This window comes from Panulirus ornatus, chromosome 1 (assembly GCF_036320965.1).
Source record: "Panulirus ornatus isolate Po-2019 chromosome 1, ASM3632096v1, whole genome shotgun sequence".
Lineage (NCBI taxonomy): Eukaryota > Metazoa > Arthropoda > Malacostraca > Decapoda > Palinuridae > Panulirus > Panulirus ornatus.
In genome coordinates, this window is record NC_092224.1 from 93,291,284 (window position 1) to 93,311,283 (window position 20,000).

Here is a 20,000-nt window from a genome sequence, read left to right on the forward strand (position 1 = left end):
ACACTGTATTCTTGAGTATTACAAATGCGTTTCACAGACTATCCTGTAATGCTCTTGGTTTCCTGCTGTATTCCATGTACTGCGCTGTTTAGCGAGACCCACTCTCGTCTGTACTACATCTACAGAGTTTGGGATAAACAATAGAGTTGTGTGTAGACAAAGACGAATTTTCAAGGGTAACATGGTTGAAGGATGCATGGCTAGGAGTACCTGGGGGCTAGTAGAGAGAGTACAGGCAAGACAGGGCGTGGCAAAGCGGGTGTCGGGTAGAGTGGAGTAAGGCGGGGTGGGGCTGAGCGGGGCGGGTCGGGTTGAACGGGTTGGGGTAGAGCGGGGCGGGATGGGGCAGTAGCAGGTGGAAGGTCAGTCCGAGCAGCAGGTCGGGTCTTGACGGGGCGGAGGAGGACGCGGCCCGTGTGGTCCAGCATCACTTTCAATTACAAGGACCGGGGGGCGGAGAGGCGGCCCGCGGGGCACCGGCAACACTCCCTCACACCTGCAGACCCCCAACACCTAGCCCAAGCCCCACCCACACCTCCCACAATCCTCGGGCTGTGTGACCACCTCTTCTTAACATCACCCGTTCTGCTAGCCACACCACACCACACTACCAGTGCCGCCAGCCACACCACACCACATCACACTACCAGTGCCGCCAGCCACACCACACCACACTACCAGTGCCGCCAGCCACACCACACCACATCACACTACCAGTGCCGCCAGCCACACCACACCACACTACCAGTGCCGCCAGCCACACCACACCACATCACACTACCAGTGCCGCCAGCCACACCACACCACACTACCAGTGCCGCCAGCCACACCACACCACATCACACTACCAGTGCCGCCAGCCACACCATACCACCGGTGCTGGGAGATACACAACACACCACAGGTGTTGGGAGCAATCACATCACATTACACCATCGGTGCTGGAAGCCACACCACACCACACCACACCACCACCACCACCACACTACAACACCACAGTACTGGGAGCCACACCACACCACACCACCACCCTCCCCTCAACAGTACACACGCAACACAGCATTACATTCAAACATTAATACTATCACTCCCACAATACATGTACTTACTCCAGTCATTTCTCTTGCCACGTCTACCATTATTTCATTACACGTTCGTGTCTAGCGCAACGTCTGCCTCAGGTACGAAAACGGGAGTATAGTGGATCATATAAGTACGTATATCTTGAACTGGCCAGGTTGCATGCTCCTGCCCTTGTGCGGGTAACTGTACCTGCCAGAGATAGTGTGTACCTGGACATACTGGTGTGTACCTGGACATACTGGTGTGTACCTGGACATACTGGTGTATACGTGGACATACTGGTGTATACCTGGACATACTGGTGTGTATCTGGGCATACTGGTGTATACCTGGACATACTGGTGTGTATCTGGACATAATGGTGTATACCTAAACATACTGGTGTGTATCTGGACATAGTGGTGTGTACCTGGGCATACTGATGTGAAAGTGGACATACAATTCCCAACACGATAAGCTGACAACACTAAGTGACAGGTATAAGCTGACACCACAAACTGATCTGATGGACGATTAGCTGACAGCACTAAGTGAGCTGGCGCACAATCAGCTGACAACAATGAGTGAACTCTTTGTGAGATAAGGTGATAACACCATGGTCTTTAGCTAAGGGCACCTCTAACAACTTCTGTCGCTCTACCTTTCCTTTACTTTCCCGTTCTGACGGTACTATAGCTGTCTCTCCCGTAGACAGAGCAACTCTGTCTGGTTCCCGTTTCTCCCCTCTAACTCCACCTTGGATGACTCTAACATTCCTTCACCCTCTTGATGCTCCTCTTACTAATCCTATGCCTCTCCCGTAATCTCTTTTCTGACTGTCCGAAAAGCGCTTCTCTCCTCTGGACACAAGCAAGGCTTATGGTCCTGATGGCATCCATCCCTGTGTACTGAAAGTGTGTGTCTCTGAACATGCGCCTGTGCTTGCTTGTCTATTCCATTTCTGTTTAAAAAACAAAACTTTTCCTTTTCCTTGGAAGCACGCGTTGATACATCCCATCCCTAAGAAGGGTGATCTTTCTAACCCCTCCAACTATCGTCCTACTGTTTTGACATCTACCATTTCCAAAGTCTTTGAATCCCTCCTCAACTCCCATATCCTCAGCCCCAGCCTTCTCTCGGATCACCAGTAAGGCTTCCGTAAGGCGAGCTCTACTGGTGATATTCTTTCTTACCTTACTAATGTCTGTTCATCATCACTGAAAGATTTTGGGAAACACTAAGTCGTTGCGCTTGACATATCCAAAGCATTTGAGAGAGTATGGGCATTGGGGATACATTACTAAGCTCCCTTCTTTTGGCTTCCCTCCCTCACACTAGCTCCTCCACAACAAGCTTTATCTCTGGTCGATCTATCTCTGTGGTCGTTGATGGATTAGCCTCTCCCCTTTCTCCATCAACAGCGGTGTCCCTCATCCTACACTTTTTCTCCCTTTTTATCATCAATTTCCCTTCTTCTACAAGTAACCAAATGTACTCACACACGCTGACGACTCAACAGTGCATTCATCCACATCCTTCCATTCTGCTCCTCCTTCTCTCTCTCAATTTGCATCTCGTCTGGACACAGCTTCCTCATTCAACTCTGACTTGGACAGGATATCTCAGTGGGGTAGACGATATCTAGTTAGGTTTCATGCCTCCAAGTCCTAGTTTTTACCAATCTCTCTCCCGAAAATTCCACACAACTTTTCTCTCGCCTTTGACAGTTCTGTAATTCCACCTCTTGACTCAATGAACACACTTGGTATTACAGTAACATCCACTCTTTCTTGGAAACCCCACATTACGGGAATAGCTAAGTCTGCCTCTAAGAAACTGGAACTGGGATTGCTGTTTAGATGAAGCGATTCCTTTTCTTCTGAACAGTTGCTCCGTTTAAAGAAGGGAATGATTCGCCCTTGTATGGAATACTGCTGTCACATCTGGGGTGGTTCTAACTCTGCATCCTTACTTGACAGTGTTGAGTCGAAAGCAGCCCGACTTATAAACTATCCCAGTCTAACTTCCAAACTTGACCTCCTTGCCCTACGCCACCATGTTGGTTCACTTTCCCTCTTCTGTAATTATTACTTTGGTTTTTGCTCCCGAGAGCTGGCTGCTTGTGTGCCCCCACCACTAGCTAGATCACGCAATACTCGGCAAGCTGCTGCGTCGCATGATTATTGTGTGGCCGATGGCAACTTAAGGGTGGGCCGTTTTGATAACTGTTTCTTTCCCTACAGCTTTGAAACTCTCTAACCTCTCGTGTCTTTCCCAACAACAATGACATATTTCAAAAGAGAGGTTTTCATTTCCTCTGAAATTAGTAAATACTTTCCCTTGTCTCTTTTCCAATTCATTAACCATTTGTCCGTGACTGGAGCCTCCAACGTAGAAAAAAAAGTGAACTGGTGTAAGATAAGCTGACAACAATGAATGAATCGGTGTAAGATAAGCTGACAACAATGAATGAATCGGTGTAAGATAAGCTGACAACAATGAATGAATCGGTGTAAGATAAGCTGACAACAATGAATGAATCGGTGTAAGATAAGCTGACAACAATGAATGAATCGGTGTAAGATAAGCTGTTAGCACTAAGTAATCTGATGTGTAAGATAAGCTGACAACATCGGCTGGTGCAAGATAACCTGGCAACAATAACTCACAGGCAGTAAGATAAGCCGGTGTCAAATAAGCTGAAAACACTCAAGTGATCTAATGCAAGAGAAGCTGACAACACTAATGACTGGTTCGACAATTCCAGTTTTTACACACAAACACACACACACACACACACACACACACACACACACACACAACAATACACTTTCCTGACTGTCATCTTCATCCATGTTGTCTGGTTCTCAGACACATTCACCTCACCTATACACTCCTCCACCTGCCTTGCACTGTCCTACTCTATCATGCACTCGCCTTACCCTCACACTCATTACATGACGATGGTTTCAGAGGGTCTTCTACCCTTACAGTTGGGTCTGGGACCTTACCTTACCTTACGTATACCTTACGATGGTTTGGGAGGTCTTCTACCCCTCCAAAGCTGGGTCTGGGAACTTACCTTACGTATACCTTACGATGGTTTGGGAGGTCTCCTACCCTTACAGCTGGGTCTGGGACCTTACCTTACCTTACCTCACCTTACATATACCTTTCGATGGTTTCGGAGGTCTTCTACCCCCACAGCTGGGTCTGGGACCTTACCTTACCTTACGTATACCTTACGATGGTTTGGGAGGTCTTCTACCCCCACAGCTGGGTCTGGGACCTTACCTAACATTATGTATACCTTACGATGGTTTGGGAGGTCTTCTACCCTCAGAGCTGGGTATGGGTCCTGACCTTACCTTTCATATACCTTACGATGGTTTCGGAGGTCTTCTACCCCCACATCTGGGTCTGGAACCTTACCTTACCTTACGTATACCTTACGATGATTTGGGGAGGTCTTCTACCACCTACAGTTGGGTCTAGTTGTTTATACCCATCCCGTCTGCGTTCTACACAGGACAAGAACCTCAGTCACTCCCGACAGTTTTGCCTCTTAACGGAAGGCCAATTTGCGCTGTGAAAATTCTTGAAACATCCTCCACCTCAACAGTCTTGCCAGCCTTAAAGAATGATGTTAACCCACGAGAATAACATGATCCACTCAGCATAAGTAACATGAAGCAGACGTAGTATTCAACCTTGCCGTGTTCTTTGTAGAGGCAGGTGCTACTCTCCCGTGTTTCCCTGAGGGTCAGGTCATCAGACGACATCGCCCCGAGATCTTCTGAGCACAGATGCTCACTCCTAACGCCGTGGCAGCGTTCGTTCCTCTTCGATAATCTGAGGAAGGACCTATTGCTTCACGTACCCCACACGGAAGCAGGAGGTACTACGATCTTCACAAGAGCAGTATGAGCATCAAAACCTTAACTCTTTGTACAAGTAAAGTCAATGCAGAAGGTACTTCGACCTTCACAAGAGCAGTATGAGCATCAAAACCCTAACTCTTTGTACAAGTAAGTCAAGGCAGAAGGTACTTCGACCTTCACAAGAGCAGTATGAGCATCAAAACCCTAACTCTTTGTACAAGTAAAGTCAATATACGTCCAAGAAACTCTTTACTAAATACCGAGAACATGGGACGACGACCCATCGATAAACACGCATACAACATACTGAACTGGGCAATAATCACCGTAGAGCCGAATGGACGTGAAACATGAAGTCAGTCCGCCTAGGCATGATTTTTTTTTCTCCTGCGCAAGACCAGCACCATTATCAACAACAAATTATTAGCGCAATTTATGACGGGGGGAATGTACCTCCGACTTTAATTACTGCCAACCGTCAGGCAATTACTTCTGGTTTTCATCGGGAGGAAAGAAAATCAACGACGTGATCCACGTCAGCGATCCTCCTCTGAGCCCCCCCCCCCTTTAACTCTCGCGCCAACATTCTTCGTGGCGTCGAGGCCCTTGGCCTCAAAGATAAAGTTCCCTGAACTTGAAGAGCATCCGACACTGCTTTCACTCATCCCTTAAGTCACCTGTACCTTCCCAGCCTGGCCCTCCCACCACACAGCAACAGGGGCTACTACCAGAGGTGTGGTTGAGGGTATGGTAGATCGTGGTCAGTCCCCTCTTCCACCATCTATATCAAGTGACGCGCGACACACTGGCCCCTCATGGCTTTCTCCAACCAATCACCTGGACGTCGTCCGACAGTTCGGGAAAGAAGGTACTGCACCATTCCCGCCACCGTCATCTCCCACCATGTGAGATCCCTCGTTCCCCTAGTCGCAGTTCGGCGCCACAACCGCATCGAACCCGTCCCAGCTCACAAGGACCGTTACGAGAACAACTTCGTCCTGATCACAGCGACCAACACCACCAACTAGAACATTGTAAACTAGTCTCATCTCTATATATGTGTGAAGACTTTATAATATCTCTCTTTCATAGTCTCCCATATTCCTGCTGCATATATAGGACGCGCCAAACGCCACCATGAACCAACAGTATACGACGAGTATATTCAGAAGGTCTCTGTGTATTAATACATTTCCTATACTTACTCAAGTCGCACGTTGGAAATGGCACTCAACGTGCCTGTAGACACGCATCTACACGACGTCTGATCTTGATCGCAAAGACGAGCGACAAGTCAATCTGGAGAGATGTTCCGAGTAAACTTTACGATGGCATCCTTCAGTACAGGGGAAGTGTTCGCTGTTGTTGTGCATAATGCATCATTGGACTTCAGTTGTAGTATTCTACACAGTCTTCCACGCCTGTCGTGTCAGTAGAATGATATTTCCGATTGTAAGTTGTGAATCATATCTTCTCGGATTTTCCAGGTGTAGATAATGACAGACCACATTAATATGGGCCGTGAAAGCTATCTGTAGGGTTATGTGATAACGCAGCAATGTTCAATTCGTGAAAGAATTAGAGCCTTGAATAATATCATCACTGGCTTTTCTTCACTTGTCTTGAAGGTCCGCAGGATCCAGCCTACCATCCTTCTGCATGAGGCAGCCGTTGTTATGTTGTGTTCGCTGAAGGTTATACGGGGGGTCGGTCAAGAAAGTTGTTTATAAAGTTATTACAGATCACGAAAATGCCAATATAATTATTACGGATCACGAAAGATGTCTATAAAGTTATTACAGATTACGAAAATGCCAATATAGTTATTACGGATCACGAAAGATGTCTATAAAGTTATTACAGATTACGAAAATGCCAATATAGTTATTATGGATCACGAAAAATGTCTATAAAGTTGTTACACATTACGAAAATGCCAATATAGTTATTATAGATCACGAAAGATGTCTATAAAGTTATTACAGATTACGAAAATGCCAATATAGTTATTATAGATCACGAAAGATGTCTATACAATTTGTTATACGTCACAAGAGGTGACAATCTGTGCTGTTCGGATCCCGGGCTGCTCCCCAGGCCCTCACGACATCCATGCAACACTGACACATACGTACCTGTGTCACACGCACGTGCACACACGTACGAACAGACGCGCACGATACATGTCATCTACACTGTATAGAAACGTCTCTCGCAAGACAGGAGCTTTAGTGGTGTACATTAACCTGTATGATACATGTGCTGACCTGTGATCATTCAATTCAGGAGGGAACGAGGGAACCTTACCTGCCGCCCTGACTTGACCTGACCTGACCTGACTTGACCCCGGGAGCCCACGACCTCCAACCTTACCTGGAAAGGAGAGAGAAATATACAATTACAGATTATATGCATGAACAAATTCTCGGTACACAAGACACCTGACCACGATATATTTATATACATATTCGCCATTTCCCGCGTTAGCGAGGTAGCGTTATGAAGAGGACGAAGCCTTAGAGGAAATATCCTCACTTGGCCCCCTTCTCTGTTCCTTCTTTTGGAAAATCGAAAATGGGAGGGGAGGATTTCCAGCCCCCCCGTTCCCTTTCCTTTTCGTCGCCTTCTACGACACGCAGGGAATACGTGGGAAGTATTCTTTCTCCCCTATCCCCTGGGATAATATATATATATATTATATATATATATATATATATATATATATATATATATATATATATATATATATATATATATATGTGTGTGTGTGTGTGTGTGTGTGTGTAGGTATGTATATTTGCGTGTGTGGACGTATGTATATACATGTGTATGGGGGTGGGTTGGGCCATTTCTTTCGTCTGTTTCCTTGCGCTACCTCGCAAACGCGGGAGACAGCGACAAAGCAAAAAAAAAAAAAAAAAAAAAAAAAAAAATATATATATATATATATATATATATATATATATATATATATATATATATATATATATATATACATACAATGTGACATTTAAATACCAACACGTATCAAACATTTATTAAAGTCTCTTCTCTTGATTCATAATAATCTTTCAGTCATGACCGGGGAAAATGTTTGTGTCTGGGAAGACAAAGTTAAGAACATAACTCACCCTGGAGCAGTGACCACAGAAGAGCAGCCACTCACCAGAGGCGTCAGACAATCCTTAATACATGATGACACAGTACAGGAGTATGTGCCACACCACCCACACCCACACCCACACCCTCTTCCTCTTCAGGAGTGTTCCCAAGATCCCGACCTACGGTTCCCTGACCTTCTTAACCTTCTCTCGACCCAGATTTACAATGGCCGGAGGAGGAGGAGGAGGAGGAGGAGGAGGAGGAGGAGGAGGAGGAGGAAGTTAAGAGGAGGAGGTGGAGGAGGTAGGCGGAGGAGGAGGAGAGGAGGATTGAGAGGGAGGAGAAGAACGAGGAGGAGGAGAAGGACGAGGAGGAGGAGGAGGAGGAGGAGGAGGAGGAGGAGGGGAGGGGTGAAGGAGGAGGAGTAGAGGAGGGAGGGGAGGGGCGGAGGTAAGGACGGGAGGAGGAGGAGGAGGAGAAGGCGAGGAGGTTTCCCAAGGGGAGAGAGAGGGGGAGGGGCAGGAGGGGTGTTGGGAGGCGGAGGGGCGGAGGGAGGGGGAAGGAGGGGTGAGGGGGGGGGGACGAGGAGAAGGAGGAGGAGGAGGAGGAGGAGGAGGAGGAGGAGGAGGGAAGAGGAGGAGGAGGAGGTGGTGAAGTGGGTGGGTGGGTCTCTTCCCCCTCGCCCTGCCCGACCACCATCGGCTGACGTCTGGTCTCCCAGTGTCGCTACTGTAAGGACGATACTGAATAAGATATAAAGAAAACAGGGATCATTTTTTTAAGGTGTGCCTCCCCCTCCAATCGTTTTCCTAAGTTACGTTAGATTACGTTAGACTTAATTAGGTTAAATTTGGCCGAGTTGAAGAATAATCTAATCCTAATTTACGTTAATCTAACCAAACCCAACCCAAATCAACCCACAGGAACGACGCGGAGGCAATTGGGTCGTTTCCCTGACACAAAGCATCTCCCATCATTAAAATACAAACCCCTCCTCGTATTTCCTGAGAGACATGATGAAATTAGACACCGCCCTGACCCGTCTGTAAAGCGCCTGTCACGTAATAATGCTCGTGTGACAGCATGCGAGGTGGTGGTGGATACAGTCCTTGAACCCACCTCGACTACAGAGCCCCGTCTGGTTTACATCATGTAATACCCGAGGCAGTCGACAGTGGAAGCCTACGACGTCGACACGAGATACAAGAGAGAACACATCTAGTGAGGGAGACGCGGTGGAGCTTGACGCTGAGGGTGAGGCGGGAGGGCCTTGATGACTCCCACCCTCCGCTGCAAGAGCGATGGACGGACGACCCACCGCAGTCCACCGATCATTTCCAGCAGCGCTCCCCTAGTGGACGGACGACCCACCGCAGTCCAGCGATCATTTCCAGCGGCGCTCCCCCAGTGGACGGACGACCCACCGCAGTCCACCGATCATTTCCAGCGGCGCTCCCCCAGTGGACGGACGACCCACCGCAGTCCAGCGATCATTTCCAGCAGCGCTCCCCCAGTGGACGGACGACCCACCGCAGTCCAGCAATCATTTCCAGCGGCGCTCCCCCAGTGGACGGACGACCCACTGCAGTCCAGCGATCATTTCCAGCAGCGCTCCCCCAACTCCGGCACCCCCAAAGCCGACATCCATCACCATCCTCACACTTTCACATACGCGGTAACGCTACGAGTGTGTGTCTCTCTCTCTCTCAGGGGGAAAAGGAGAAGTCGATGACGACGAGCGGGGAGGGAGCTTTACCTCCCAGGGGGAGGGAGAGAGAGAGAGAGAGAGAGAGAGAGAGAGAGAGAGAGAGAGAGAGAGAGAGAGAGAGAGAGAGAGGACCCTCCACTCTCCAGGGAAGATGGTAAGCCTCCACTCCCATGGACGAGATGGTGGGAATTCTGGCCTATGTTTATGGTGTCGAATGAGGGATGGTGGAGGGGAGACACACACACACAGCGACCGTCAGCTGAGCCCCACACAGTCCCAAGGTGATCCCTGGAGAAGCGGAGGTGCTATGGCCTCGCAGGCACCTCAGATACACCTCCACCACCAACGTCCTCCCTCACACACCCCACAACAACAACACCACCACCAGCCTCTTACCACAAGACCTTATATCTCACAGTTTATCATCATCAATCCACTCAGGGACTCCAAGCACACACACACACACACACACACACACACACACACACACACACACACACACACACACACACACACAGCCTGGTCACAGGCACTGCATGATCACCGCTACAATAACGTCTCACAATCGCACGTGTGAGCCGTACACTTCATCCCCCAAGATATTCTTCCTTTTCTTCGACTCTTGACGAAAGGTTACCAGTGACTGCTAGTCAGTCACAGCAGAAGGGAGGCCAACATGTCGGTCATCACCGGGAATCCACCTGTGCTGTTCACGTCCACGTTCGTGACCTCTGAACTTTGGCAGACCTGGAATCGCCAAGATGAGTGACCTCCATCTGAACTCGAAGACTCCATCCGCCCACATGCAAGACTTGGCCCGATGAAGAATGGACGCACAGCGACGCAGGAAGCGATTTTTCCAACCCCCGGGAGTGTGGGTCGATGGCTTCTTGGCCTTCAGACCTGGTGATCGATAAGGCTCTATCTAATCACAAAGGAAAGCCGTGAGACGCGTCCAATCAAGGCAGGTGATGTGAGATTCATGTATGTCGTCTTCGTACGGGCTCAGTTTTCCGAGCTTGGGTTACCATCACAAGGGATCTCTCGTCTCCTGCGCTCATACCACGGGAAAGGTTCGGATATGGTTCGAACCGAGTTCATTCCAGATTCAACTCCTTGTTTGTACTTATGACCTTTGGCCTCAAAAAACTTGGGGGTGACAAGTGGTGTATGAAGTCAACTCGTCACACATACATCTGTAGTAACGCCAGTCATGCCACAACTCTCGTTTGAGAAACCTACTCATGAAAAAGGCCTTCATGTATGTGGAGAAGCCTATATACGAAATATCTCATCTAATCCTAATCATTCCCGATGCCTAGATACGATCCCGTGTAGAGGGACCAACGCTGGTAACACACACACACACACACACACACACACACACACACACACACACATACACACACACACACACACACACGCACGCACACCGACGCTGCTATACTCCCCACGCTCTCCTCCTGTGGTGTTGTGGAAGGAGGACACATCAATGTAACCTTAGCTCTACAGTGTTTTCTATGGCCATAACATCAATGGACATCTAACCTAGTATTTCCAGGCCTCCAGTAGGGGACAGTTATTACCCGAATATATATCCCTCATCCTCGGGTCAGACCTGAGGGGTGTGTATGTTGTTGGCTGATGCTTGTAGAAGGACAACTCGTATAGGTAAGCTAATAATCCTTCACTCTGTACGTTGATATGGATGGCAGGAGCCTCCCTTGGTACACTGGAGGCTCCGTGGGAGGAGCCATGTGTGTGCTCCACGTCTGTACTGCTGACCAGGTCAAGGAGGCGTGTACAGGTCGTCACCCCACGTGTGTGTGTGTGTGTGTGTGTGTGTGTGTGTGTGTGTGTGTGTGTGTGTGTGTGCGCGCGTCTCCTAGCTCCTACCACACTTCAGTCCCACCACAAGGCAGATAAAGGGGGTGGCTAGTGGTCCCTGGTACTTCCAAGCCGTTCTGGAGAGGCCAGGGGTCGTGGTGTGGACGTGCTCCTCCATCAATATTTCTGTGTGTCTGTCTGTATGTATGTCTTCTCTCTCTCTCTCTCTCTCTCTCTCTCTCTCTCTCTCTCTCTCTCTCTCTCTCTCTCTCTCTGTCTGTATGTATGTATGTCTTCTCTGTCTGTCTGTCTCTGTCTGTCTGTCTGTCTCTCTGTCTGTCTCTCTGTCTATCTGTCTGTCTCTCTCTCTCTGTCTCTCTCTCTCTCTCTCTCTCTCTCTCTCTCTCTGTATGTATGTATGTCTTCTCTGTCTGTCTGTCTCTGTCTGTCTGTCTGTCTCTCTGTCTGTCTCTCTGTCTATCTGTCTCTCTCTCTCTCTCTCTCTCTCTCTCTCTCTCTCTCTCTCTCTGTAAACGCGTTTCTGTATTTTTCTGTGAAGCTTCAGTGCTTCTGTGGTGCCCCCCTCTAGCCATCTCGTCTCTCTGTGTCTGCTTATCTGTATCACTATCTGGCTAACAACGCCAGGTACAAGCACCCTTCCACTCTGCCACAAGCTGGGGACACAAACGCCGCCACAAGCTGGGGACACAAACGCTGCCACAAGCTGGGGACACAAACGCTGCCACAAGCTGGGGACACAAACGCTGCCACAAGCTGGGGACACAAACGCTGCCACAAGCTGGGGACACAAAAGCCACCACAAGCTGGGGACACAAAAGCTGCCACAAGCTGGGGACACAAAAGCTGCCACAAGCTGGGGACACAAACTCTGCCACAAGCTGGGGACACAAAAGCTGCCACAAGCTGGGGACACAAACTCTGCCACAAGCTGGGGACACAAAAGCTGCCACAAGCTGGGGACACAAACTCTGCCACAAGCTGGGGACACAAAAGCTGCCACAAGCTGGGGACACAAAAGCTGCCACAAGCTGGGGACACAAACGCTGCCACAAGCTGGGGACACAAACGCTGCCACAAGCTGGGGACACAAACTCTGCCACAAGCTGGGGACACAAAAGCTGCCACAAGCTGGGGACACACAAGCCGCCACAAGCTGGGGACACAAACGCTGCCACAAGCTGGGGACACAAACGCTGCCACAAGCTGGGGACACAAAAGCTGCCACAAGCTGGGGACACAAAAGCTGCCACAAGCTGGGGACACACAAGCCGCCACAAGCTGGGGACACAAACGCTGCCACAAGCTGGGGACACAAACGCCGCCACAAGCTGGGGACATACAAGCCGCCACAAGCTGGGGACACTGTGGAGGGGAGGGAGGGAAGACACGACCGCAGACCACCATGGGGCAGCACACCTGCCACAGCGGCGGTGGTGGTCCGCGCGCCCCCCAGGTAAACTGTCTCCACCTGTCAACCCAACACGACACGAATTAATACCATGACTTGCCCCCGGGGGGAGAGCCTCTCTCTCTCTCTCTCTCTCTCTCTCTCTGTGCGTGCGTGTGCGTTGTGTGTGTGTGTGTGTGTGTGTGTGTGTGTGTGTGTGTGTGTGTGTGTGCGTGCGTGCGTGCGTGCGTGCGTGCGTGCGTGCGTGCGATAGATAGATAAATAGATAGATAGAAAGATAGATAGATAGATGGAGAGAGAGAGAGAGAGAGAGAGAGAGAGAGAGAGAGAGAGAGAGAGAGAGAGAGAGAGAGAGAGAACATGGTATGGCACGTTATGCCTCCAATCGCTCTCGTTCGTCCATAGTGCCTTCCTCAAGATATTAAAAGAAAAAAAAAACAGCTTCGTAGAAAAATTCAAAATCTGCGCGTTACGTGATCAAGCAGCCTGTTACTCCCTGCAACTGGCCGGAGCGCTCAGCAGCAGCAGCAGCGGTGGTAGAAAACCTGGGCGTCGGGTCATACTAATATTGGTCCGCTGCAGCTTACCATAACCCAGCACAGACCTCGGTACCAGCGAACGTCGGTTCCAGCGAACGTCGGTACCAGCGAACGTCGGTACCAGCGAACGTCGGTTCCAGCAACCTCGGTTCCAGCGACCTCGGTTCCAGCGAACGTCGGTTCCAGCGGCGTCGGTTCCAGCGACGTCGGTTCCAGCGAACGTCGGTTCCAGCAACCTCGGTTCCAGCGACCTCGGTTCCAGCGAACGTCGGTACCAGCGAACGTCGGTACCAGCGAACGTCGGTTCCAGCAACCTCGGTTCCAGCGACCTCGGTTCCAGCGAACGTCGGTTCCAGCGGCGTCGGTTCCAGCGACGTCGGTTCCAGCGAACGTCGGTTCCAGCAACCTCGGTTCCAGCGACCTCGGTTCCAGCGAACGTCGGTTCCAGCGGCGTCGGTTCCAGCGACGTCGGTTCCAGCGAACGTCGGTTCCAGCGAACGTCGGTTCCAGCGACCTCGGTTCCAGCAAGCTCGGTTCCAGCGACGTCGGTTCCAGCGAACGTCGGTTCCAGCGACGTCGGTTCCAGCGACGTCGGTACCAGCGAACGTCGGTTCCTGCGAACGTCGGTTCCAGCGAACGTCGGTTCCAGCGAACGTCGGTACCAGCGAACGTCGGTTCCAGCGACCTCGGTTCCAGCGAACGTCGGTTCCAGCGGCGTCGGTTCCAGCGACCTCGGTTCCAGCGACGTGTGAACCGTTGAATATATTTCCTCCATTACATCCAGCGGGCAGGAACAGACTAGTTGATCCCTCCCTCACACTCAGATGGTCTCCCTGTAGCACGTTCAGGCCTCCCTCACACTCAGATGGTCTCCCTGTAGCACGTTCAGGCCTCCCTCACGCTCAGATGGTCTCCCTGTAGCACGTTCAGGCCTCCCTCACGCTCAGATGGTCTCCCTGTAGCAGTTCAGGCCTCCCTCACGCTCAGATGGTCCCCCTGTAGGGCGTTCAGGCCTCACTCACGCTCAGATGGTCCCCCTGTAGGGCGTTCAGGCCTCACTCACGCTCAGATGGTCCCCCTGTAGAACGCGGGTACATTTTATACATCGCCATCTTCACGATCCATTTTCCAGATTGGCTAAATGAAACACCCGTCAGTGAAGAACGGAAGAAAACGGGTTACTGACGCAACGCGAGAGAGAAAACGTACGACAGGTCAGTGTAGAGCAACTTGGGTAAATGATGAGGGGGAAAAATTCAGTCATCAAATTCAACTTCCTCCGTCTTCGTGGAGGCTGGCTCACAACCATGCGTGGTGCAGGTTGTGCCTTGATTCTGACAGCCTTCATAACCTCGACACCAGATAGACAGGCCTCAAGATAGACAGGCCTCAAGATAGACAGGCCTCAAGTCAGACAGGCCTCAAGATAAACAGGCCTCAAGACAGACAGGCCTGAAGATAGACAGGCCTCAAGTTAGACAGGCCTCAAGTTAGACAGGTTTCAAGTTAGACAGGCCTCAAGATAGACAGGCCTTAAGACAGACAGGCCTCAAGTCAGACAGGCCTCAAGATAAACAGGCCTCAAGACATACAGGCCTCAAGATAGACAGGCCTCAAGATAGACAGGCCTCAAGGTAGACAGGTCTCAAGATAGACAGGCCTCAAGACAGACAGGCCTCAAGACAGACAGGCCTCAAGTTAGACAGGCCTAAAGATAGACAGGCCTCAAGATAGACAGGCCTAAAGATAGACAGGCCTTAAGACAGACAGGCCTCAAGATAGACAGGCCTTAAGACAGACAGGCCTCAAGTCAGACAGGCCTCAAGATAAACAGGCCTCAAGACAGACAGGCCTCAAGACAGACAGGCCTCAAAACAGACAGGCCTCAAGATAATAGACAGGCCTCGAGTTCGTAATAACCAGCCAAGCACCCACCCCGACCATACACAACAACTCGGCAGTCTGCTCCAGGAACCAGCCACGTTCCTGGCTTTCCCTCACAATGAAACAAGATTCAGCATAGCACTGGACACATTCACACACCATCCTCGCAATATAATACTGGCGTCAAGCTCGAAAAATTGGTGATATAGACCATACTGTTTCCTGTAGGGCGGGGTAGCGACAGGAATGGATGAAGGCAAGCAAGTATGAATATATACATGTGTATATATGGTATATATGTATGTATATGTCTGTGTATGTGTATGTATATGATGATATGTATAAATGCGCATATGGGTGTTCATGTATATATATATACGTGTCTATGAGTGGATGAGCCATTCTTCGTGTGTTTCCTGGCGCTAGAAGCACTGTGAGGCCCTCCATATATCAGGGACAATGAGACACGTCCCTCGTGCCCTTCACCCGTCGTGGTCATCACAATACACGTCCTTATTGTTTAGTGACAGACACAGGACCAATGGCAGGTGGGAGGACGAGCTACCACAGGAGGAACTAACACTGGCTTTCCTCTCAGAATGGTGAGGGAGGTCCAAACCCTCGTCCAAGTGCAGCAGAAGCGAGCACATTAACTCCCCAAAAATAACACAAGAGACAAGTCAATGTAGCGTCTTTCTACATGTAACGTCTCTCTATATGCCATCATACAGGGACAGAAATGACATAGAACAAATAAAATCCTATTTATAAGTGGCTTACTAAACCAGTCACGTGCAGGATTAAGGGTTAGTCTTCACTGAAACACACGAAAGACCATATGAAGAGTGAGATGTGGATCCTAAATTATAACCAGCACAGATGCGAGAGGACTAAGAGATCAGGTGGAGGAGTTACAGTGTATATAGCAGGTACATTTATAACAAATGAACGCCTGAACTCCTCAAATGATGGAGTAGAATCCCTCAGTTGTCAAGATTGAAAAACCTAAACCTGATCATCGCACACTGATCTATAGACCACCAGATGCAAAGCCTCAAGAATTCACGGAACTTGTACGAAAATCCCGTCTCGACCTCCTCGAAGGAGTCTAGTCCCAGATGTACCTGTCTTAAGAGACTTCAACCTGCCACACATTAAGAGGACAATGGCGTAAATAACATCGCAGCGGAAAATACAAACACTGAGGCAACTCAGACGAAGAACTGATAAAAGAGTTATTCAGACTATGTGACTAGCTCTTCCTCTAACAACAAAACTAACCATGGCAAATAACATCCTGGACTGAACTTTCACAAAGACTGAGGACTTCATATGTGATATTACCATCTCAGAACCCCCTCTATCCTCAGATCCCAACCTGACTGAAGGAAAAACACGCTTGGATCCTAAAACCGGTACGTCAAAACCCACGAAACAATGGAGGTGTTCTCAGTAATCTCAGTTTTAATAATAAATGCATAAAATGGGAGGACGTGATTAATGATATGTCTACGAACACAATGGAGGCCACCCCGCTGAGGAACCAAAACAGAGGAGGAGGAATGTATAAATGACATGACATTTTAGGTACGCCGAATATACAACAGACATACAATAGCATGAAGAAAGCACTAAAAAAAAAGGTTGAGGGTAGAACGAGGAAGACGAACACTTTACAGGAGGCGAAAAAGATTTGGAGACCTAATGATGCCACAGCTCACGCGGCAAAGGGAAGGAAAACCCTACCAAGGAAATTATCGGACACAGGCCATTGACGAAAAATGTCACATGAAACACAGGAGGAAGAAGAAGAAAAAGACGTAAATAAAGGGAGAATTACCCCAAAGTACTTTTACTCGTAGGCAAAATGCAAATCCAGGACCACAAGCTCCATTGACCCACTCAGAGGAAGGCAGTTTTACAGACGGCTGCCGAGAGAGAGAGAGAGAGAGAGAGAGAGAGAGAGAGAGAGAGAGAGAGAGAGAGAGAGAGAGAGAGAGAGTGAGAGAGAGAGAGAGAGAGAGAGAGAGAGAGAGAGAGAGAGAGAGAGAGAGAGAGAGAGAGAGAGAGAGAGAGAGAGAGAGAGAGAGAGTGAGTGAGAGAGAGAGAGAGAGAGAGAGAGAGAGAGAGAGAGAGAGAGAGAGAGAGAGAGAGAGAGGGAGAGTCAAAAAAAGGCATTATGAACCGGTATTCAACGAGCCAAAAACATTATCAAAAATAAATGACTTCAACAGACTTCTTCGTCAACAGTGACCCAGTAAAGTGTACACGCTCCAGATACCAACTTCTCAACGGAGGATTTGGAGAGGGAGGTCATCGACAGAATGCCCTTTGCCTCCAAGCCTCATGGCACCGGACTTCGGGAAACTAGTGTTCATAAAGAGGTACACGAGACACCAGTAGCTCGTGCACTAAACATCCTCTGGAGAGAGAGTCTTGGATTCTAGCATCATTCTCGAGAGTCTGAGACTGACCCCCACATCGTCCCACTCCACAAAGGTGGAAGCGAAGCAGTTCCAAACCAAACTATCGACCGACAGCATAACCATCGTACGACACTGAATTCGTCAAAGGAGTCCTAAGTGGCAGGCTGACTGAATTTATGGCTATGAACGAAGGGAAGATCCTCCTGCCTCTCCTCAGTTGCTCAACCAGTACCATAGGATTGCTGAAGCTCTGGGGAAGCAAAAGAAAATGCTGACGAGATTGACACAAGACTTTGCAAAAAAGCGCTGAACAAATGCGACCATATTATTAAACCACATAGGACGCTAAAGATGGAAGTATCCGGAAAAACTGGGAGATTGGATATACAACTTTCTAACTTACAAATCACAACACGTAGTTGTAAACCATGCCACATCCAGAGCCTCCATATCAAAAAGAAAAGAAAAAAATCTATCCCCCAAGGAACTGTTCTTGCGTCCCTCCTGTTCCTCATTCTTGTATCTGACACTGACGCAAACACGAGCCACAGTTCCATATCATCCCTTGCAGGTGATGCAAGAATACGTATGAAACCCACATCAACAGAAGATGCAGAAAGGCTACAAAGAGACATAAACGACGTCTTTGACTGGGCATCCGAGAGCAAAACATGTTTTTCAGTAGAGATGAGTTTCATCTCTTCCGGTACAGGGAAAATAAAGATGTACAAAAGTACAGAATATCGCACAGACACAAACGCCATCACATAAACTAGTTGAATACTGTGAAAGACCATGAAATACTAGTGTCTATCGGCCTAAACTGCAGCGAAAACACAACAAAGCAACGGCTGCCTCATGCCGAAGGATGGCAAGCTGGATCCTGCGGACCTTAAAGACAAGAAAACCAATGATCATATTCTTCACGGCACTAATTCTTTTTCATGAATTGAATATCATGTCTTTCTAACATCAAACTATAAAGCTGGCGGAACCACGGATTCAGAAAGTGTCCAAAGATCTTTCACAGCCCATACTAATGAGGAAAAGGAACTAAATTACCGGGAATGACTGAAATTTCTGAGTCTTACTCCCTGGAGCGCAGGTGGGAGAGGTATATCATCATCTATGCCAGGAAAATCCTACAAGGTATGGTTTTCAACTTCCATTTGGAAATAACATCCTACTTGTACAACAAGTATGGAAGACTCGGTAAAGTGCTACCTCTGATATCCAAAGATGCCATATGTACAAAAAAGAGAGAACAACTTCAACATCCTGAGCCCAAGACTCTTGAACACCTTGCCCTCCACCATCAACACAGCCTGGGATGCACGGTGGAGAAGTTCAAGAGTGGATTGGACAAGTACCTACAAAGTGTACCAGAGTAGCCAATGCTATTGGGGGGCTATGTGGGCCTGAGGGCTGCCGGGGCTTCCAACTGCCTGGTCGACTAATGACTCAATCCAGCATCCTGGTGGACTCAGCCTTAGCTGTACGAACTAAGACTTCCGAAGACTTTACGAGATATCAACGAGGTGACGTAGACTTTACGAGATATCTACGGGGTGACGTACGTAGACTTTACGAGATATCTACGAGGTGACGTAGACTTTACGAAATATCTACGAGGTGACGTACGTAGACTTTACGAAGTATCTACGAGGTGACGTAGACTTTACGAGGTATCTACGAAGTAAGGTAGATTTTACGAGGTATATACGAGGTGAACGTAGACTTTACGAGATACCTAAGAGGTGAACGTAGACTTTACGAAGTATCTACGAGGTGACGTACGTAGACTTTACGAAGTATCTACGAGGTGACGTACGTAGACTTTACGAGATATCTACCAGGTGAACGTAGACTTTACGAGATATCTACGGGGTAAGGTAGACTTTATGTGGTACATACGAGGTGATGTAAACATACGATAATGGAAACAAAATGTAAAAACTCCTTTATCAAAACATAAACAACAGACCAATCCCCCCCCCTCGTAAAAGAATACACAGCATCCCGTAAAGAAATTAATATAATATTAGACCCCAAAATTATGTATCACAACTGCCAGCGTTACTGATACTATTAATAAAGATACGCAGTAAAGCGCCTCCTTGTGTGCTTACTGAGAAGAGCCAA

The 20,000-nt window shown here is 48.8% G+C and overlaps 1 protein-coding gene across 5 annotated transcripts in view; it reads right to left on the minus strand.

Moving 5' to 3' along the window:
- Positions 1-20,000, minus strand: part of LOC139751036 (fibroblast growth factor receptor 4-like) — a 341,174-nt gene that overhangs the window by 142,579 nt on the left and 178,595 nt on the right. Inside the window, exon 1 of one of the 5 annotated variants that reach the window (XM_071666178.1) lies at positions 7,251-7,271. The exons of the other annotated variants lie outside the window; for them this stretch is intronic. The gene's annotated coding sequence lies outside the window, so the exon portion shown is untranslated. Of the gene's footprint in view, positions 1-7,250; positions 7,272-20,000 lie in introns of those variants that run through there. 5 annotated transcript variants of the gene reach the window in all.